This window comes from Bubalus bubalis, chromosome 14, assembly GCF_019923935.1.
Source record: "Bubalus bubalis isolate 160015118507 breed Murrah chromosome 14, NDDB_SH_1, whole genome shotgun sequence".
In the NCBI taxonomy this organism is placed as follows: domain Eukaryota; kingdom Metazoa; phylum Chordata; class Mammalia; order Artiodactyla; family Bovidae; genus Bubalus; species Bubalus bubalis.
In genome coordinates, this window is record NC_059170.1 from 37,901,604 (window position 1) to 37,924,757 (window position 23,154).

A 23,154-nucleotide genomic window follows, 5' to 3' on the forward strand; every position below is an offset into this window, starting at 1 on the left:
TCACTAAGTCATGTCCGACTCTTTGCGACCCCATGGACTGAAACATGCCAGGCTTCCCTGTCCTTCACTATCTCCCAGAGCTTGCTCAAACTCATGTCCATTGAGTTGGTGATGCCATCCAACCATCTCATCTTTTGTCGCCCCTTCTCCTGCCCTCAGTCTTTTCCAGCATCAGGTCTTTTCCAATGTGTTGGCTCTTCGCATCAGGTGGCCAAAGTATTGGAGCTTCAGCTTCAGTGTCAGTCCTTCCAGTGAACATTCAGGGTTATAATCTATACTAAATCATGATTGGTTGAACTACTAAACCAAGTGAAGAAATATATTTGGTTATCAGGCTCCTGGAGGCACCATGACCTTCAACAATGCAGCTGTCAGCGACTGGGCGCAGAAAGTGCAGTCCCAGCATCTCCAGAGGACAGAGTTGAGCTGGGAAGGAACTGGGAATCTGCTGGTAAAGTGGGAAAGAGTAAACTCACTGATGGAACCAGAGATGGAGAGGGGATGGCAGGAGGTGATCGTTCAAAATACAAATCTGAATTTCACGTCAGAAATCTACAATAGGGTTTCTTTCTCTCTCTCTGTGTGTTTTTGTGTGTGTTTGTGTGTGTATATACATATATATATATACATACATACATATATATTTCTGAGATTATTTAAATCTTTCTTTCACAGATATAATTTGAATAAACACATTGACCACATCATATTAAAATAATCTAATTGTCACAGCTTTCACTTCTCCAAACAGCTTTGAAAACACACAAATTTCACAATTTATACAAAACTTCTTGACAAGACTTTAACAGACTTTTTATAAGCGAATGAACTAAATATGCTGGAGCTTTCTAAATTGCACTTCAGAAGCAGTATGAAAATCTATAAACAAAAAAACTGTATCACATTTCATACACTGACTAACAATTTGTGGAGGTCTGAATAGTTCAATCCACAGAAAAATTCACAAAGCTTTGTAGAATTTTTTTTAAAAAGTGTCTTAACCCTATAGTGAATGACCTTTGTGATTCATTTTAGGGGTCATTTCTTTTCCGGTGAATGCTTTGTGGATTATAAGTATAAAAAATGAGCAGAAAATTTTGTATTATTCATTTTGAAGGCTCTCTTTTATTAAGAGAAGAAATGAAATTCAATGAAAATCATTTTGTTGATAATTACAGTGAAATATGAAGTGCTCTGAATATATTCTATTGCAGGCAATATAGAAGAAATGGCTCTATCTGGTTGATGCTGATTTAATGGATTGGGTCCATGAAGCTTGGTCTTGGCTCATTTCTACATGCAGTCATCAGAGTGATAGTTGGTGAGCTTCCTTTCAAAGAGGGATTTGGTTCAAAAGATCAGGAGAATCACGGACAACCTTATTTTAATTCCCAGAGGCTTAACGCTTTTGAGTTGCTATTGGACACAGTCAGTCAGCAGCAGTGGCTGACCTGTGATGAAGTCTAGGCGAGCCACCTTGGTGGCCATGGGAGCAGAGGAATCAGGACTGTGTCAGCCTGAGGCCAGGGCTATAGCCACAGGCCATGGTTTTCAGAGAAGAAGCAAGTAGGATAGAGTCACAGGTAGTTGCATTCAAATAGTCCTCATGTAAATTAGTTCCAAATGTCAGTCCGTCATTTTTTCTAACCTGCCTACCACAATCCTGCTCTTTCTGTTCTTCTTTTTTAAAGAGACTAATGATGATGCTAAACTAGGTATAAGTAAATGAAAGCAGTAGGGGATAAGCAAAGATGTTTTAAAACACTTTGGGATGTAGTTCCCAGACACAAACTGAAGCTAAAATTAGAAACTGCCTCAGAGGGCACCCACGGGCTGCAGCTTCCTGCGTCTGACCCAGCTGCTGACCACTGCTGGAACCTCAGGGTGCGGCTCTCACTACGAGGGGTTGAAGCAGAGACAAGGACTTTAAAGTACATGGTTGGATGCCAGGCGCTGTGCTTCAGAATTCAACTAGTAGCTTTAATTAGGAATAATGGAATTGAGACTCTCTTGATAAGGTAAGTTAAAACCAAGAATATACACTTTTAAAGCCAGCATAACTGTCAGAAGATTTACAGAGATATAGACCATATACAAGCCAGTCTGTGAAACATTTTTAATCTAATTATTTAAAGGTGAGATATAAAATTCAGAATAATAATCTAAAGGGCCCAAAGAACTTTTTTTTTTAAATGCATTTTATTGCTTTTATTAGATTCTCTTTATGATTTTTCAGTTGGGACACACTTTAGCAGTTAAAAAGCCTAACTTTTACACTACTATATGAGAAACTATATACACCAGAAGCCAATCCTAGAAACCTAGGTAACAGTAGTGCCCGGACTTAACATCCAGTGACCCCGAGTATAACCCTAGCTGTTGTTGGTTATGCAGCTGAGATAAGTGGGTTTCAATCTCGTTTCCTAGATCATCAACCAGTCATTTATTAGATGTGAATCCTGCAAGTGACTTGCATTTTCTCATCTGTCGAGTGGGGATAATCATACTACCTATACTGCAGAGCTGTGCTGCAGGTAATATGAGCAGAGACCACACAAGCCAGGCACACCTGTGAGCACTCACACAGCCACTGTTATGAGAAACAATGGCAGTGAGAAATCTCAGTGATGTAAGTGAAACACTAACATACAGAGTATGAGTGTGTGCTTCCACACGGAAGTCAGCTAAGCCTCACTTATGTCTAGACTACTGCTGCTGCTGCTGCTAAGTTGCTTCAGTTGTGTCCAACTCTGTGCGACCCCATGGATGGCAGCCCATCAGGCTCCCCTGTCCCTGGGATTCTCCAGGCAAGAACACTGGAGTGCGTTGCCATTTCCTTCTCGAGTGCATGAAAGTGAAATGTGAAAGTGAAGTCGCTCAGTTGTGTCCGACTCTTCATGACCCCATGGACTGCAGCCTACCAGGCTCCTCCGTCCATGGGATTTTTCAGGCAAGAGTACTGGAGTGGGGTGCCATTGCCTTCTCTGGATGGACTACTAGAAGATGTCAAATCATTCTGTGGAGGTGGGCTGTTGCTGAATTCCACTACATAGGAAATGCTTTCATCAGAGGGAAACATGGAGTTCACGAAATCCTAAAGGCAAGGTTATGGGACTCCAAGGTCAAAGATTTTTAAGGAAATTTATAAATCAAGAAAAACAGTAAGATAGAACCTCCTTGTTAGCTTGCAGGAACAAATTTCCTTATATATTCTCATAAGGGCAGTTTGGGTTTTGTGGCAATGCCTCAAAGAAGTTGAACTTTATTGGATTTGTTTCATCTGGTTGGGAGTCTCTGTCACCTCAACCCTGTCTGATGTACTTCAATGAAGATAAAAATGTTAGAACTATCTGGGATGAAAAAGCTATGTTGGATTTACAACAGGGAAAAGCAACCCTTTCAGCTTACAATGCCTGACACAATTTAAAATACACAAATGTTGGAGCACTTCAGTATGGTTTGGAAAGCCTCAAAAGAAAACCAAGATCATCACTCCTGTCTGTGTACAAATGACATTAAAATTTATGAGACAGATGCTTTCTGTATTAACTTACTATTAGGACATGAAGAAACTCCCAAGAATGTGTATTTACTAATAACCTTGTACATTCAATATCTGGTCAAGATTTTAGAGGTTTAAGAGTTGGGAGGTGACCACCATAAAATGCTCTTTGCTCAGAAGAAATCAGTACTTAAAAACAACATCCTTTTTCTTATTTATACATGAAGCCACTTTTATGCAGTGCAAAATGTCAGTACCAGAGAAAGAGCTCAGAAAAATTAGGGAGACATAGTCAAAATTTCTCAGTATGAATCTAGTCAAATTTTGATAGTTTTATCTACCACAGCCTTAAAATTCTTGCCCATCCTTTAAACTCCCTTGTGAAATTGAGAAAAAAAATGGAAATAAAATAGCATCAACTTTGTACAACAACTCGAACTGTGTGTTATTGTCATTACTGTAAACACGTTTCACTGGATTGCTGCTGAACTCCTCTGGCCTATTTCTATGTAACTAATCATTGAGGCAGGCGTTGGGAGTTGATCAAGGTAGGAAGTGATTAAGATCCGTTCTCTTCTTGCATTTTAACTGTAAAACAGGATTTCATGCATTTCAAATCCTATTAGTTTATTTGCTGTAAGTGACCTTCCCGGTAACCTTGTTCAAGAGTACAGGATGCTGGGCTGTGTTTATCATTAGCAGAGAGCTATGCCAAATGCGACTTTTAAACCTATTTTCTGATTCAAATTTAGTAGATCTAATGAAAAAAAAAAATACCTTAGGCTTTGCAGCTGCATCCATTTGTACATGCAAATTCGGTAATTGCTTATATAAATTGAGTAAACTGTACATGAAAACAAGCTTTTAAATGTTCAATTAATCAGTCTGCACAAATCTCCCAGTATTCTTGCTACCAGCAAACTCTTCCACAGATCCTTCCTAGAAGCTGAAAGATCTACTATTCCACTGTAAATGCCAGGAAGCTTTCTTACTTCCTGTTCCTTGGCTCCAGTTCGTGCATCCAACACTGCTTCCTACACTCGGTGTCAGGCACAGAGATCCTCTGGTGAAGAAGAGGGATGACATCTCCATGGACCTCAATTTGGTATTTAGTGCTGAGTAGACACAGGGGATTTAAACTGAAGTTACTTATCCTCTGGTTTTGTTTCTTCAATCCTCTTTCTTCCACGTGTCCCTCAGCAGAATTATCATTCTACAAAAATCATGTAGAATTGGGATCCAGTTTTCAAGGGTTCAGGTCTGTGCAAAGCAATTTTTTTTGACAGTTCCCTTGTGTGTAAAGTGAGGGGTTCCACCAGCTCTCGCCACATGGCTCTCACTTGGGCTGCTCCGGGAGCCCACACGCCGCCTTGTTCTGTTATCCTCTTCATCACGTGCAGGGTGGCGTCCAGACCACAAGTGCTTAGGCTCGGGTACACCCATCCATCTCTTGGGCAATGGATGCCTTAGTAAAGCTGATAAGGGAGAATCTGTGTTCCTAACACTCTCCAGGTGATGCTGGTGTTCTCTGTACCTGGGGTTGCTCTGAGGGGCCAGGGTTTGGCTTATGCTGTACTCTACATTTGCCCATCTGGGTTTCTACTTACAGTTTGTTTTTTTGGGGTAAAAAACAGTATATTTTGAAAGAGGAAGGCATTTGTATTGAAGGCAAACTCAGGCATGGGCAGTAGCCTATAGCCTAGTGCGCATGCATGAGAAAGGCCTTTCTGCAAACTTCCCAGCATTTCTTAGTTGTGCTGGTCACACAGATGCAGGGAGGCTCGGAGGGTGAGCATTAGCCCAGGCCTTCATTATAGGAAATGACAGGGGTGCTGGGTGCTGCTTATGGTGACGGATGTCTTCTGAGAAGTTTTGCACATCATTACAGCAGAATCCTCTTCATTGCCCCTGTTTGACATAGGAAAATGAAGTCCTAAAGCTGTTAAGTAATTTCCCCAATTTCATACAACTACTAAATGGGAAAGCTGCAATTCTGAGGCAGTCCTGTGCAACTCCAGAGCCTGCGCTATGCAGAATTCTCCCCATTGTCACTCAGCACTGTCTCCTTCCTTATCTTGATACAATTACTGGTTTGGAGGTAGAAGGTACATTTTGCAGAGCAATGAAAGAACACTGATTTTTATCAGCTTAATATTATTTAAAAAAGTCAACATTTGGCGTAATTCACGTTTCTTGAAATGATGACCTATTCAAGGATGGGGATTTTTACATTTCTCAGATTTAATGAAGATATAGTTCAATGGATACAGTATTCTATAAAGGTTCCTATTAATATGTATGTGTAACAGAAAAACGGTGTCTCTTCAGGTGCTCAGAATGTGCATTTGGTTATGTACTTCTCAAAAATCCTTTCTAAAGTAAAAAAATTATCCAGTCATAGCATTTGGGACAAAAATTTCTGAGAATTATTTTTGTTATCTACTTCCTTTGGGAGTTGAAAAAACTATTTTCTTAAAAGTAAAAAATGTAGGAGTGAGGAAATAAAATGGAATTCTCGACATTTTCTTCCTCCTCATCATGTAACCTTTCTGAAGCAGATGAGAGCTTTGTCTCTGGAGTTCTTCTGAAAACACAAAGGGGTGGAATCATGTTTATCACCTGCTCTGATGTAATAGTGTACAATGACCCCAATAATAAACGCTGATTTTTCTGGAAGCATTGTTTAGGAAGAGACCAATTCTTTTCCTCTACCTTTCCCAGACAACAGAGAAAGATACTTCTTTAGTTCCCAGCATCACACATTAATAAGGACATGGACAAAGTAGGGTTTTTATAGCAGTGGCCGGAATGATGAATGTTTTGAGTGTTGAAAGAACATGGACAACTGAGCTTGTTGTGGAAGGAGACATGGAGAATTGGTGGAGGTGCAGCAGGGTTTCAAGCATATGAAGGGCTGACCTCTAGAAGAGGAGGGCAATTCATTCCATCTGACCTCTGCCGTCAACCAAAACTACCACGTGATGGTCAGAGCTGGCAGATCCTGGCTCCCTGTGAAGATGCTGCTCCTCAGAAGTGTCTGAGGGTGAAACGCTGCCATGGGCTGTTGTGAATTTGAGGAATTGCACAGACTTAGAGGGTGCTGTGGGGAGTTTAAACATCGGACACTGGACAAGGGCCTCCACCAAGCCCCTTGCCAATACGCAGGCTGGGGCACTGTGGTTTGAAGCTATTTACCTACAGGTAGGCACTGGTAATGGAGAAGGCAATGGCACCCCACTCCAGTACTCTTGCCTGGAAAATCCCATGGACAGAGGAGCCTGGTAGGCTGCAGTCCATGGGGTCACTAAGAATTGGACACGACTGAGCGACTTCACTTTCACTTTTCACTTTCATGCATTGGAGAAGGAAATGGCAACCCGTTCCAGTGTTCTTGCCTGGAGAATCCTAGGGACGGTGGAGCCTGATGGGCTGCCATCTATGGGGTTGCACAGAGTCGGACATGACTGAAGCGACTTAGCAGCAGCAGCAGCAGGCACTGGTAAGAGTCTAACTGCTTTAGGCATGTAAGAAAGATCTGGGCAAATCCGTGATCAGGCTTCTATGTTAAAAATTTCCTTCTCATGTACCCCTCCTACATGTTTCTTCTGCATTCAAGCTTCCTTCTGTCCCCTTGGCAAGTTCCTCTCTTTTGATGGCAAGCTCTGTTCTGGAGCTCAAGTTATTCCACTGACCTCCACTCCAGACCAACAAACCCACCTCTTCATAAGTCCAGTGGACCAGGCAAAGCAGGCCCCAGGAGTGACTGGAAGAAGACTTGCCAGCATGTCAGGGTACATCCATCTTCTCCAGCAGTGTTAAACGTGTGGGTGTCATAGGAGCTTGGGTCACAGCGACTTGGGTCACAAGCCTGCTGGGGTCTTTCTTCAGGACCACACCACTCTTGCCTCTCGGCAGTGGTCCTGTCTGCACTGAGTGCAGTCCTGGATGTGAGCAAGTGAAAACAGTAACAGAGTCGAGAGGAGTGTCGATGTGTTTAAAAGGAAGGTGAACCACATCTCAAATCCCACCGCCTGCGATGACCCATCCTGCCGTCTAGACCCAGAATTTTGTTACTGTTCCCACGTGCTCATGCTCAGGGCTGCGGTCAGTGCAGACAGAGGACCACTGTTGCGAGGCAAGAGTAGTATGGTCCTGAAGAAAGAAAATAAATCTCATCTCAAATCCAGCTTCTGAGAGAAATAAAGGCAGTTTTGTAACTTTTACAGGTAGTATAAATGTAAGTACATTCGCTAACATTCAAACAGACTAAATAACAGCCATTAATAAGCTGTCTGAATCCCAAATGCTTTTTCAGAATTCAGATTTGATGCTATAGTGATTATTTTCTGAATTGCTTCAGGTCTATCATTGCAAATTTGATTTTTAACTGATTAAATGGTCTCTTAGTTATCAATTTCTTGAATAATTATAGTGCAGAAACAATTTTTCCATTACATATTTGTGATACATGACCTGCTTGGGTGAAATGCAGGAAGATTTGTTAAGAAGGATCAAGTAGAAGAACATTTCATCTTAATGTGTACCTTGATATAATTTTCAAGGTATTCAAAGTTGTCAGTTTTATATTCAAATCAGAAACTACTTTAAAATTGCATTAGATGTATGTGTTTTTATTTATATATTTTATTATGTATTTGAAAACTGTACTAAAATTATGAAGCATTATTTTAAATACTTAAACATGTATATCTAAGGTATAAACATTAAATGTGTAGGCTGTATAACAAGTCTATTATCACGTAAAGAGAGATGTTATATAAAAACAGATAATTTTTAAGAAGAATTAATGTGATTAATGTTCATGGAACTAATCATAAAGATTCAAGATAAATCTGATAGAACTGAAAAGGAAAATAGGCAAATTCAAAATCATTTCCAGAGGGTTGAACACCTTGTTCTCAGTAACTGATAGAATAAATAGACACACAAAACATGAGAGCATGGAAGCCCTGGACAGTACCAACCTGCTGACTTCACCTGGTCAACATTCTGTAGGATATGCCACCCAAAGCGGAGGAACCATGTGATCGTGAGGGGCACACGACACATTTGAGGACAGAGTGTCTGTCCTCTTGGCCATGAAACAGATATCAACACATGTAAAGGCACTGAAATTATACTAAGTATGTTCTCTGAGCACAACAGAATTAAACTAAAAATGGCAGAAACACAGAGGTATCTTGGCAATATCCCAAAACTTGGAAATTAAACAATATTCTTTTATATAATCCAAGAGCCAAAGAAGAAATCTCAGGGAAGTTACAGGATATCTTAACTGAATACAAATGAAGCAGAATTTATGAAACTGGGTGAGATGCACCTAAAGTTGTGCCTGGAGGGGGCTTTAATTCATGAAATGCTTACATTAGAAAATGAAGCATAGTCTCAAATTAGTGGTGTAAGTTTCCAAATTTTGATATTAGAAAAAAGAAAAGCTAATTCCATACCCCCAAAATTATAAAGAACAAAAATCAGTGAAAAGAAAACAGAAACTTAGAGAAAATCAGTTAAACCAAAACTGACCTTTTGAGAAGATTAAGAAGATTATTAAAAGTCTAGCTAGAGTGATCAAGAAAAAAAAATGCACAAATTTCCAATATTATCAGTAAAAGTGTGAGCTCACCATAGACCTTATTAGCACTTAAAAGATAAAAGAATATTAAAAAATTGTAAGGCAATATATTTGATAGATTAAATAGAAATTATGCAGTCTCACCCAAGAAGAGATGACCAGAGTAACCATGATTCCACTAAAGAAATAAAATTCCAACTCCAGATGTCTTCTTTGGTAAAATCTACCAAACAATTTTGGAATAAATAATAGCAATTCAACACAAAGTCTTCCTGAAAATAAAAGAACATTTTTCGACTTGCACAATGAGACTAAAACTACTCTGAAAGCAAAGTTCGGCTCAGTTCAGTTGCTCAGCTGTGTCCGACTCTTTGCAACCCCATGGACTGTAGCACGCCAGGCTTCCCTGTCCATCACCAACTCCTGGAGCTTGCTAAAACTCAGGTCCATCAAGTTGGTGATGCCATCCAACCCTCTCATCCTCTGTCGTCCCCTTCTCCTCCCACTTTCAATCTTGTGCAGCATCAGGGTCTTTTCAAATGAGTCAGTTCTTCAAATCAGGTGGCCATAGTATTGGAGTTTCAGCTTCAGCATCAGTGCTTCCAATGAATATTCAGGATTTATTTCCTTTAGGATGGACTGGTTGGATCTCCTTGCAGTCCAGGGGACTCTCAAGAGTCTTCTCCAACACCACAGTTCAAAAGCATCAATTCTTTGGCGCTCAGCTCTCTTTATGGTCCAATCTCACATCCATACATGACTATTGGAAAAACGATAGCTTTGACTATACAGACCTTTCTGGGCAAAGTAATGTCTCTGCTTTTCAATATGCTGTTTAGGTTTGGAATAGCTTTTCTTCCAAGAAGCAAGCATCTTTTACTTTCATGGCTTCAGTCACCATCTGTAGTGATTTTGGAGCCCAAGAAAATAAAGCCTGTCATTGTTTCCATTGTTTCCCCATCAATTTGCCATGAAGTGATGGGACCAGATGCCATGATCTTAGTTTTTTGAATGTTGTGTTTAAAGTCAGCTTTTTCACTCTCCTCTTTCACTTTCATCAAGGGGTTCTTTACTTCCTCTTCACTTCCTGCCATAACGTTGGTGTCATCTGCATATCTGAGGTTACTGGTATTTCTCCCGGCAATCTTGATTCCAGCTTATGCTTCATCCAGTCCAGCATTTTGCATGATGTACTCTGCATACAAGTTAAATAAGCAAGGTGATGATATACAGCCTTGATGTACTCCTTTCCTGATTTGGAGCCAGTCTATTGTTCCATGTCCGGTTCTAACTGTTGCTTCTTGACCTGCATACAGATTTCTCAGAAGAGAGGTAAGGTGGTCTGGTATTTCCATCTCTTTAAGAATTTTCCACAGTTGTGATGATCCGCACAGTCAAAGGATTTAGCATAGTCAGTGAAGTAGAAGTAGATGTTTTTCTGGAGTTCTCTTGCTTTTTCTATGATGCAGTGGATATTGGCAATTTGATCTCTGGTTCCTCTGCCTTTTCTAAATCCAACTTGAACATCTGGAAGTTCTTGGTTCACGTACTAAAGCCTAGCTTAATTTTTTTTAAATGGTTTTGCTTTTTTACTCTGAAAGCAAAACCATAAAAAATTTACAAGAAAAAATATTACAAAACAGTATTCCTTGTAAACAAACAGAGCAATCACCAAAATTTTAAAAAACCAAATCCCACTTTTCATGTATGCATCTAACAAACAGATAAAAAAGAAATTGAAATCTCTCACTACAATGTGTACATGGATTGCAAAGTGAAGAAGGTGCATGTGGTGGGAATGAGTGAGGTGGGTCAGTGGCAGCGAGCCTGCCCAGAATCACTGCCATGTCCAATTTGATGACTGAAAGAATGAAGGTACGAAACATGGCTCTGTGCTTCTGTAATTCCATAAACATCAGTCATTTTCATATGCACTTGAGTGAAGACCCTAAAATATTTTAGCACTTTTTTTTTTTTCAGTTTTGAATCTTATTCTTTAATCTGAAAGTTTTTTAATCTGCTAAGGATTTTATGCAGGAGTAACAGGATCAGGCATCTTTATATCCATCTTTACATTCCCTTTTTTAAAAAAACATTTAACATTAATGGTAACATTTTGTTTTTTAAGATAAAAGTCCCCTTTTATCCCCCCTCCCCCGCCAAAAGGGATAACAACTTTTTTTTAAAATTATGAAAGTATGGTAACACATTTAGTGCTGTCACATTTTAGCAAAAGAAGCCCAGAATATTATCTCAGCTTAACCAGTGTTTTTATTCTATAGGCCCCCCCACCTCTGAACAGTTAACCGAATAAAAAGACACTGAACCTGGATTCAGGCCTGCAAGAGGCTCCAGGGTTACAGTCTTATGGTAAAAGCAGGAAAACCTACCTTGAAACCTCTTCCTCACAAGAGGCTCCAGGGTTGTAGTCTCACAGTAACAGCAGGAAAACTTACCTCGAGGCCTCTTCCTTTTCCAAATGTAGAAAGAGAATGCTTTCTTTGGCTTTTACTGGCTCTGTTTCCAGGGACAAAGGAACAGATGGACTGAACTCTTTCTGCCCAGTGGGGTTTTAAGCACTTTTGATAATAAAAAGAGGGACTTTTCCCATATATTTCAGTATTGGTGAATGATTTTCACCCTTTTCCTAGTTTTATTCAGAGTCCTTTTGCATAAAATACTTTTCATGAGCCAGTATCTTTTATCAGAGCTTGTTTTCTTTTTCTATGGAATCCCTGAGTTCTTGGAATATTTATTAATACTTCTCACCTTCATCTTCAATGATATAATGTGCCCAGTCCTGATAACCTCCACTCATCCTCACAGTCTAAGGAATCTCACCCACGAGAGAACCCTGTACAGTCTGTTGCACTTAATATGTCCTATGGAAATTTAATATTCTCACAACTGCTTTTACCCTCCCCACAAAACTCAACTATTTTGGAATAACCTCATATCTCCCTAAATAAAACCCAACTTCTCCAATAGGCCAAAGCAGGAGCAGGGGCCCAGGTGGCTGGGAGACCAGTGCTGAGCACACACATGCGACGCCTGGGGCTGCCTCCTGGTCCAGGATACACTTCCTCACACTGGGGCACAGTCAGAGGACTGCGGTGTCTCCCCTTACTTTAGATCAACACACACACATTCCACACTGACAAAGCATCTATCTACTCACACGTCTGCAGGACAATGAAGTTGAACATCCCGAGGCCCCTTACCGGTGTAAGGCCAATGGAGCTTGGGTCTTGGGAGCCGTCTCCTCAAGGCGGACTTCAGTCCTTCCAAAGTGAGGCACATCAGGTGTCTGGCTTCTTCAACCTTCCAGTAAGCTGCCGACTTCCTGTGGGCTTAACCTTACTGCCCAGGAACACATCAAGGAAACCCATCCAGGTGTGACACTGCCTTTAAACCTAGAAGAAGCAGGTTTGATTTTCAGCTCTTCACTTAATTGATGATGCTCAGCCTGCTCCTCTATAACACAGAGTATAACAATAATCACCATACCAGGCTACTGGGAAGATCTGAGAAACCATCTCTCAAGTTCCTAGCACAGTGGCTTATGCATAGAAGATGCTTAATAAACAGCAGCTACTGCTATTTTTGTCAACTTTATGTGGATCTTTTAAAATATTTATGTGATATTTATCATATCTTAAATATAACAGTAAGAAAAAGGCAGTGTGGTTTTTTAAATGGGTGAAATAGACTAGACAATCTATTATTATTTTTGCTTGCAGTGGGGCAGAAGGACCCATGCAGTCTTTATTCAGGTACCAAAGATCTTTGTCACTTCAGTAACCTGACTCTTGTTCACAAGGCATAGAGTCTTAAGTGGAGACTCATCTGTGTCCACACATACCTGTTTGCCTCATCTAGGGTCCTCTTGTCCACTGGGAGAGACTAGAAAGGGACTGGGCAGCAAAAAGCAGATGGGCAACTGCTTGGCCTCACACTCAGACCTGGATTTCAAACCTTTATCAGCTGCCAACTGTCTTCCCCTATAAAGGACATTGTGTTATAGCCTCATGACAGACTGGAGACCAAGAGTCTCTCATGGAAGGTGTGAGTTTAGACAACACTGTGTTGAAAGAACAGAGCTTGACTCCTGTCTCAGCCCACCCAGGATGCTCCAGTAGGACACCACAGGCAGGCAGCTGACATCCAGGAGGGACCCTTCACTGTTCCGGAGGCTGGGTGTCTGGGATCAAGGCACCTGTGGATTCTATGTAACGAACATTCATGACCAAGGAACTTGTTGGGGAAATTAGGGTAACTACAAATTGTTGTTCAGTCGCTCAGTCGTGTCTGACTCTTTGCGACCCCAAGAATCGCAGCACGCCAGGCCTCCCTGTCCATCACCAACTCCTGGAGTTCACCCAAACTCACATCCATCGGGTTGGTGATGCCATCCAGCCATGTCATCCTCTGTCGTCCCCTTCTCCTCCTGCCCCCAATCCCTCCCAGCATCAGAGTCTTTTTCAATGAGTCAACTCTTCGCATGAGGTGGCCAAAGTACTGGAGTTTCAGCTTTAGCATCATTCCTTCCAAAGAACATCCAGGACTGATCTCCTTTAGAATGGACTGGTTGGATCTCCTTGAAGTCCAAGGGACTCTCAAGAGTCTTCTCCAACACCACAGTTCAAAAGCATCAATTCTTTGGCACTCAGCTTTTTTCACAGTCCAACTCTCACATCCATACATGACCACTGGAAAAACCATAGCCTTGACTAGGCGGACCTTTGTTGGTAAAGTAATGTCTCTGCTTTTCAATATGCTATCTAGGTTGGTTATAACTTTTCTTCCAAGGAGTAAGTGTCTTTTAATTTTATGGCTAGGGTAACTACAAATTGTTGTTCAGTCGCTCAGTAGTGTTCAACTCTTTGCGACCCCATGAACTGCAACATGCCAGGGTTCTCTCTCCTTCACTATCTCCCAGAGTTTGCTCAAACTCATGTCCTTTGAGTTGGTGATGCCATCCAACCATCTCTGTCACCCCCTTTTCCTGTCTTCCGTCTTTCCCAGCATTAGTATCTTTCCCAAAAAGTTGGCTCTTCACATCACGTGGGCAAAGTACTGGAGTTTCAGCATCAGTCCTTCCAATGAATATTCAGGGTTGATTTCCTTCAGGATTGACTGATTTGATCTCCTCACAGTCCAAGGGACTCTCAAGAGTCTTCTCCAATACCACAGTTCAAAAGCATCAGTTCTTTGGCACTCAGCCTTCTTTATGGCCCAACTCTCACATCTGTACATGATTACTGGAAAAACCATAGCTTTGACTAGATGGACCTTTGTTGGCAAACTGATGTCTCTACTTTTCAATATGCTACCTAGGTTTGCCATGGCTTTTCTTCCAAGGAGCAGGGGTCTTTTAATTTTAAAAACAGATGATACTTGAATTGGATCATGAACCATCGGCAGGAATTTGACAAGCAGAAAATGCTGATCTCTGAGAGAGGTGCATGTGCCAGAACGAAGAGTGTCAGCCTTTGGGAGGCACAGACCTAACAAGACACAGTGGGGAGCTGGTCAGTTCCCCTCCTCAGGACCCAAGGAGAGGGGCCAAAGGGGAAGGGGCCCATGAGCCGCGTGGGGCAGAGTGACCCTCCAGGAACAGACGAAAAAGCAGATCCAAGCTGAAGGTCGACAAGCCTTTCTGTGTGACCTGGTTCTGAGACACCAGCTTGGCTCTCACAGGAGATCAGCTGCATGTGGGATTTCCTCTGAGAGTCTCCTAATTGCTTTGCGGGTCTAAACATCCCCCATGGTGCTGTCGGGATCGCTGTGGACAGCCAACTCCATTCTGCTAAACAAAACCAGCAATTTGGAAAAATTACAGCCCTGGATGCTCTCTCTTGGCACCACAAGGACACCCTCCCTGCTAATGGCTAAAAAAGAGAAAAAATTGGCTGGCGCAGCAGAGCAGGAAGGCCTCCTTGTCAATGCGGAATGTGGTGCTCTACTGGAAAGAAAGTGAGACAGAGCACCATGAACTTGCACGAGCTAACCAGATGGTGGCATCTTACAAGGCGGTGGCTCTTTCTTTTTGAACAAAATTGGGACCTTCCGTTCTGCAGTGCCAATGAACCGCATGTAAATGCTGATGAGCAGTGTGTCTGGTATGGCCACGCCCTCTGAAGAGCTGGACCTCACCAGACTGGGGGCTCCTCCTCCCAGGGACTCTCAGAAACACAGGCCTGCGAGTACCCGAATTGTCGGATCTGAAGCTGGATGCTGAGCGTTACTCGGATTTTTATCTCCCTGCCGGAAACTGGCCTGAGAGTTCAGTTTCTGAAAATTTCAGTTTCACATCTTGACTCAAAAGTTCTTCCATTTGATCCTTTCTTAACATTCTAAACATATATCATAGCTCATGCTTCTTTTCCCTCACACATACCCACTCCCATGAGTCTTGGTCACATATGTGGATACAGACAAGTGCTCAGGCTTCCCACCCGAGGCAGGAGCGAGCAGAAGGATAATCTGACAGACACTGCGTTTCTTTCATAACAAATGTAATAATGCTAACAGCAGAGTAAGCGGCATTCTCTTGTCCTCTGATTCCCTAAGGGGCATGGCTGTGAGCAGGTCTCAGTATTATCTCAACTTTTCAAACCAGTGCACAGGCGGGCATCTGATGGCTGGGAGTTCACTAAGAGCAAGTCACGACTCACCAGATGGAGTTACGGCCCCTCTGGCAGGTCAAGACTGCCCCATGGCCGCAGGGAAGACCTGGTGTTTCCTCTATGCTATTGTCTTTCACATAGTCTGAGTCAGGAGTCATGTTTCACATCTTTTAACTTTCACATGATTTTCCTCCCAAATTGTTCAAGCAGGACCTGTCTGGTCTCACATTCAGACACAGATGACCCGTCTTATTCTGGACCGTCCCATGTTTCTATTGATCCTCTTTTCAAATGACTGACTCACAAACAAAACAGCATGTTTATTACAGGTTAGGACTTTGCTGTATTTTGTGTACTGTCTTCCTGATTTCATGGACTTTCAGTGCTCCAGATGGGTCTCTGTGACAAGGCTCGGCACTCCTAGGGGGCAACACATTGTACACTCTCCCCACGGGAGAGACCATGCCCCACATGGGCAAAGCCAGACCACTCCTGGGCCCCTCTCAGTGCATCTGCTCCTCTACTGGTTTGTTCCAAAGGGGTGTGGAGCTTCTCTATTGGACCCTGGACTTCACAAAAGCCCTCTAGTCCACAGGCGATTATCTAAATTGAGGGTCAGAAGGTAAAAACTCATAATTTGCAATGATAATGATGTCAGTCCTAACTGTGCATCTTGATCTGAGGCTTTGGAACAATCCCAGCTATGAACTTTGGTAGCGGAATGATGTCAGTACACTGTGGGTGAAATGTCCAAAGAAATGGGAAATCAGCATGAAAGTATGGTAAACCATAGACGTTTTAGGACAAAGGACTTTGGGCTTATGCTCCCTGACGATCTTCATGTAACCACAAATCTCTCTCCCTCCCAGCCTGCTCTTCAGTCATTCCTATTACAATCTTCCGTTGATTCCAATGAGGTGTCTGTTCTATTAGAGACTCCTTTAACCAGCTCATCACTACTCTCCCCTCCTCATGTTCCTCTTATGGAAACACCCACATTTAGTGCTTTTGTTTTTTTTTTTTTTTTTTTTTTTTTTTTTTTTTTTTTTTTTTTTTTTTTGAAAAGTATCTAATAGTTTTATTTTGATTCCAGGTTGAAATGATAATACTTTGGAGACACTGGATTAAATAAAACATTTTCAGTTATTGTTGAGACGTACTGGGTTGAATAAAACCTTGAAATTAAATTTACCTGTTTCTTTTTACTGAGTTTAATGTGACTACCAGAATTACAAAAAAAAAAAAAATCTATGTGTGGCTTATATTATCTTTCTGCTGGTCCATGGTGGTGATACCCATTGGTCCAAGTGTTATATAAGGCTGGCTGGGTTGGATTCATGTTTGTCACTGACTACCTGATGGGCATAGTGGCTCAGCAGTAAAGAATCCGCCTGCAGTGCAGGAGACGTGAGTTCAATCCCTGGGTCGGAAAGATCCCCTGGAGAAGGAAATGGCAACCCACTCCAGTATTTTGCCTGAAGAAATCCCATGGACAGAGGAGCCTGGTGGGCTCCAGTCCATGGGATTGCAAGAGTCAGACACAACTTAGTGATTAAACCACCACCAATTGACGGACAGAACTAGGAGTGAACTCACACCATTGAAATATTAAGCCCTTGCGCCTGCACTTTTGGACTGCTGTTTTCATTTCCTTTGAGATCATTTCTGGAAGTCCAGATGGGTGGAGAGATTCACTCATATTTCATACTCAAATGTCTTCACTACACCTTAAACTGTCATCTATCAAGGACGTCAGTTAAACCCTTGCTCAGTTAGTAGCCTCTGAAGTTGTCCTGGTAACCACGTGGTTTTCCTCTTCTCTGCTTTTATCACGAGGATGGCCATGAGTTTTCATGATACCTGTGTGGGGAGGAGCTGCTCTAATAAACTGTTCTATAGACAATCTGCAGAGGGTTCATGGGACGGTGGCTTCCCCTCCGAGAGTGCTTCAACTCAGCCATGCCTCAGGTCGGTCACATTACGACCTCCTCTTCACAGAAGCACTGCTTGTGCTAACATTTTTCTGTTGCTGCTCTCATGCCCCAAATGAACATATATTGGCTCTTGATTACTATGCATCAGGCCTGAGGACGATGCAGAATATCATCCTACCCATCTTACAGATGAGAAAACTAAAGCTGTGAGGTTTAAGTGATTGCCAAGTGCATCTAACTCTTAAGTCTGAGGGCGCACACAATGGGAGCCAAGTCTGATTCCAGAACACAGAATGGCTCTGTTGCTCTGCATTCCTAATGGAAGTATCTCCTGGCTTCTTGGCAAAAGCTAGATATCTGAACAAAGTGGGGCAAACAAATCAAATGACACTGCATGGATCCTGAACGGCTGGCTCACGGGAAATGAGTGTGTCTGGACACAAGCAACACTCACTGCTGGACCAGACACATGGCCAGCCTCACAAAGAACCTGATCTCCAGTGTCATGTTTACTAATAAAACTGGAAGCTACAGTGTCTTTAGGGGAAAATGTATGCAACTGCAGCTAACAAGTAAGGATTTAACTGATTCATAAAATTGGCACCTGCAGTCTCAGCTCCCTTGGCCAGTCTTACATAAATGTTCTCAAAACAACAAAACTCACAGAGCACCACAACACTCTAGTGAGTTAAACCCTCACTTCTGTGGCCCTCCTGGTCCTCCGCAGATTACTGCCTGGTCCCTGAGGGCACAGACACAAGCAGAGAACCAAACAGGAGGTCATGGTCCCTCCTTGTGTGTCCTGGCTGGGGTCTCTAGAGGCTCTGCAGATTTCATGAGCCAGGAAGTCACCAGAGGAGGACCCTGAGCCAGTCTCTCCTGGCCTCTCCTGCTTAGGGGTGGATTGAAGATCTGAAGTGATGCTCTCTCAAGCTCATGCCAGACTCTACACACATGGAAGTTTTGTCTCTTCCTCAGATTAAATTTCAGCTCAAGAATGTCATGGTAGGAACTGAATATATCCACTATTGGTCCATTCTGTGTGCCAGTTCCACTGTTATCACATTAAAATTCTGACACGATCTGCATTCTCAAAAGGTTCTTTTCTGAAAGTCACCATGTGCACTTAACCTGACCAGGCAACATCTCTGTTCCATGGGTCTGGCCCACTCCCACTCTCGTCCTAGCCCATCCCATCAGAACAGCCTCGTATTATAACCCTCTGCTCCCAGTCTGTTTATAGGGTTGTATGTGCTGAATCCCAATGAATAAATACAAGTACTGTTAAGGTAACTGTTTCTCTTAACAGTGTCTAACATTTATGTTTATCCACATTCCTCCCTATGACTGAATCTTTCTTTCCTCATACTCCTTCTGGGAGTAAACTAGCATGACAGGGAAGTAAACTTTTCAGAAACATTCTTCCTAGGAAAGCTTTTTATATGTGACAGATGAAGCTATTTCAACTGCATGTAAATATGGAAACGTAAAATTGTTTTGGAAAATCAATATATTTGTTTAAAATTGTAAGATATTTGCTAACTAAACAAAAAAAGGTGAAAGAGATGTGAAAGAGATGCAAACAACTGAATATGCACAACTCAGAAATGACAACTGTTAATATATTTCCCTCAAAGTTTTCTTAACAAAATATATGGATGAAATTAGATTCTTCAGTGTAGTCACAGGATACCCTCAAAAATAAAGGGAATTCCCTATACTCCAGGTGGAAGCTATGGATATCCTTTGTCTCTGTCTCATTTCTACCTGTCATCTATCTACCTGCCTATCATCTCTATCTATTTATCATCTACGGAGATAATCTCTTTACCTGTATTATATTATGATATAATCTATATAATCTCTGTATATTAATGGACCTTAGCATCTATTTATTGATTGTATTGACATGACTTGGATAGATAATAAAACTAATTTGGTCACTGAGATCTTCCACATCAAAACACATCAGATGTTTAAAATTTCCACCACCACCCAGCAAAATGTATAATTAAATCATGTGCAGGAGGCATGTAATGAAATAGTTATCAAGGGATGTACTTGGCTTGCTCAACTCGGTGGTTAAACCTCTTATGAAGAAGAGTATTAAAAATGCCTAAAATCCCAGGTCCCTGTATGCCATTGGTAAAAACTGACTAACGGTACCAGTCGCTTCCACACGTGGCTCTTTTCAGACCATGTTCTAAGGCGCCACAGGACTGTTCTCAGCGAGCCCCACCTGAGGGCTGGGCCTTTCACGTCAGATTCTGAGACAGGTGCTCAGAGTGCAGTCCTACCTCTGGGGTCCTCAGGGCACACGTGTCCTTGTTTCAGAAACTTCGCTGAGGAGAGGTATGATGCCCCTTCCATCTCTCCATTCTGTGCCTTCACAGGCTTAGGCAGTTGAGAGCAGTTTGGCAAATGTTTGTTGACTGATGAAGAGGGGATGATGCATAAATGGAGTTAACATGGGGCAAAAGACTTGTGATGCCAGAGTCATTATATTAGACTTCTGAATTGGAAAGGTCTCAGAAACTACACTTCCAGATCAACTACGGGCGAGAAAGTCTCCACAGAATTTTATTCTGAAAGAGAGAGGCCTTTGGGCTCCTTTGCTGCTCATCCCTTTCTTACCTCAAACGCTATGACTTTTGTCCAGGTAGCCTTCCAGCACCCATTGCAGACCTCTGCTTCCGGAAGAGGTTTACTCCTCTCAAGGAGCTGTGTCTCCTTCAACTCCTCCATTTCAAAGAATGCTTCTGACTTTCACTAACCTTTCTGAGGAGCTAGTAAGATCCTGGAGTGTCAGTATGGATCTTGCTTTCCTCTTCAGTTCAAGTTCCATTTCTGTAATATCAAATTAAGAGCAAAGTGAGCATAATATTCTACAGTATCACACTCACACACATCTTTCTGGCATGCCTGATGGTCACTTTTGCGTGTTTTCAAACACTGGCTCTTGTGTTTCAGAATGCTAGGTATTCTTGGGTTTACAATATATTCATTGTTTATATTTCAAATGTTTCTACTATTTCATGTTTTGTATTGCTGAACAAAAATGCATTTTTTTTTTTGCTCCTGGTTTTGACCATACTTTCATACCATTGCTTCCTAAGTGCCCCATACAGCAGTTGCAGGAGAAACACAGAAAGTCATCACACAATAAAACAAACAAACAAAAAATTAGGAAGACTTTCTCATTCGTTCTGTAGGTGATGCAGTTGGCATAGGAATCTTCTGATTTACATTGTGATATAAAAATCTACTAGCTCCTTTTGTGTTATAGTTTAAAAATTACATTAGGAGACCAATCCTAAACATAGCAAGGAAACTATATAAAATGTCATTTTTTCCATGTGACTAGTCATTTTCTTCTGACCTGATACCTTTAATCCTTACATATCGTGTCCCCATCATTTTAAATGTTGAATCCTTCACAGGATTATTTTATGGGTTATCAGATTATCTGATTAGCTTACCCTGTAAACTGGTTAATGCTGTTACCAGATCAGATCATGGCATCATGATTCAGTTACATTCAAACCAGAATCTACTAAATGTGCATTATCCAGATCTAATTTTATTTCTGACTTCCCTGGGTAGCTCAAACGGTAAAGAATCTGCCTTCAATGCGCGAGATCTGGGTTTGATCCCTAGATTTGGGAAGATCCCCTGGAAAAAGGAATGGCAACCCACTCCAGTATTCTTGCCTGGAGAATCCTGTGGGCAGAGAAACCTGATGGGCTATAGTCCATGGAGTCATAAAGAGTCGAACATGACTGAGTGACTAACAATTTCATTTCTGAATTTGGATTTCTTAAAATTAAGACTCAAAGACTAATTCACCTCAGATGTATAATCATAACAATAAATCTCAACAGTTTCTGAAGCTAAATCTGTGGAATTGTGCCTTATCCCAAATAATTAAATTCACATTTAGCTTTATTCACTGTTCACTGCCTAAGGAAGAAACATTTGCTAACACAACTTTAGTGAAAACAACAAGTATTTATGTTACATGGAAATTTCACTTCATCCCAATCACTAAGCACTGCATAGAAGCTTTGCAAATTGAATAAGCAGGAGATTATTGGTAACTGGACATGATTGATTGATCATTTCTTGGTACTAAATGGTAAAGACAATAGGCCTTTAATATGGTTCAGTCTGAGGGAAGGTAACTCAGCAGAAAGGAGCATTAATTGTGTGTCTTGATGCCCATGTCTTCCCTCTCTCTGGACCAGGTGGATGGGTGAGGAGAAAGCCTGCACAAGCTCTGAAAGCTTCTGGGAACAGGTGACACCTGCTTCCATGTGTTGCTCATAGGCCAAAGCCATGTGTCAGGGCACTCTTGAGCTTAACGGGGCGGGGACTTTACATAACCCTCTCACAGGTAAGGGAGGACTATTCCACACACAGTCGCAAGGGCAATGAGGGTTTGGGCCCAAGGTGATTTTCTGGTTGTACAAATTGGGATTGGTTTTGGCTGTAAGTTTCTGGAGTCTCATTTTCTTCCCTTGACCCCCGGGGATGATCGTGCCCATCTCGAAGGACGGCTGGGACTCACTGTGACAGCAGAATGTTCTTGGATGGGGTTTGGAGGCCATCACCCACCAGCCCTGCTCGAGTGGCAGCACTGTGTTAAATAGTGTGAGCTTGAAGATTTTTACGTGGACTCCCCCATTCAATGCCAACATCAACAGGAGTTGTCACGGCCTCCATTTCACACATAAAGAGAGTCAAGCTTGAAGCTGCATAACTTGACCATGGTCATATCAGAATCAGTGGTGAAGCTGGGGCCAGGTCCCAGTCCTCTACCGCAGGAGGAGGCCCAGTCGCACGGCAGCAGGAATGCAGCTGTCACCAGGACTCCGGAGGCGTCCATGCTCATCCTGCCTGAGAGGAAGCTGTCTACTTTCTCCCCCTGGAGTTCAGTGGACCGCAGCTAATGGGACTCATCCTGCCAAACACAATGACCTTTCCCGACAGTCAGACCTTGCTTTGGTCTGTGTTGATGAACGAGAACTCACTTTGAGGAGTCAAAAGGAGCCAAGGGTTGGAAGATGAGGACAATGTTATAATAAGATACAGGAGTTACTGAAGTATGAATAGTGAACACAGGCAGGAGCGAGGGTTTATATGATGAATCACAGACATTTACAGTCCCTTCATAAACCAGGCACTGAAGATGGCTTGTTTCCATCATTTTGTGTGGTTCTCAGAGTGTGTCTGCAACTTGCCCAAGCCTGTCCAGCAATCTAGCTGGCCTTAAACCCAAACTGTCTACTGTAAACCTGACATTCTTTCAGTTTCATCCAGATAACCAGAGTAATGGTAATAAATAATATAGAACTCCCTAAAACACAATCATACACACTTCCTTGAGGGTAAACACAATGTGGGAATGAGCTTCTACTTTGTTTTGTTTTGTACTTTTTCTGCTTTGCATACCCTCAGATCGCCTTCTGCTCAAGCGACCCAGGCTGCTTGTTGAAG

At 42.0% G+C, this 23,154-nt stretch overlaps 1 pseudogene; it reads right to left on the bottom strand.

Annotated features, from left to right (window-relative positions):
- LOC102392312 overlaps positions 1-22,543 on the bottom strand; it is a 44,187-nt pseudogene extending 21,644 nt beyond the window's left edge.
- Positions 22,544-23,154: the final 611 nt, after the last annotated feature.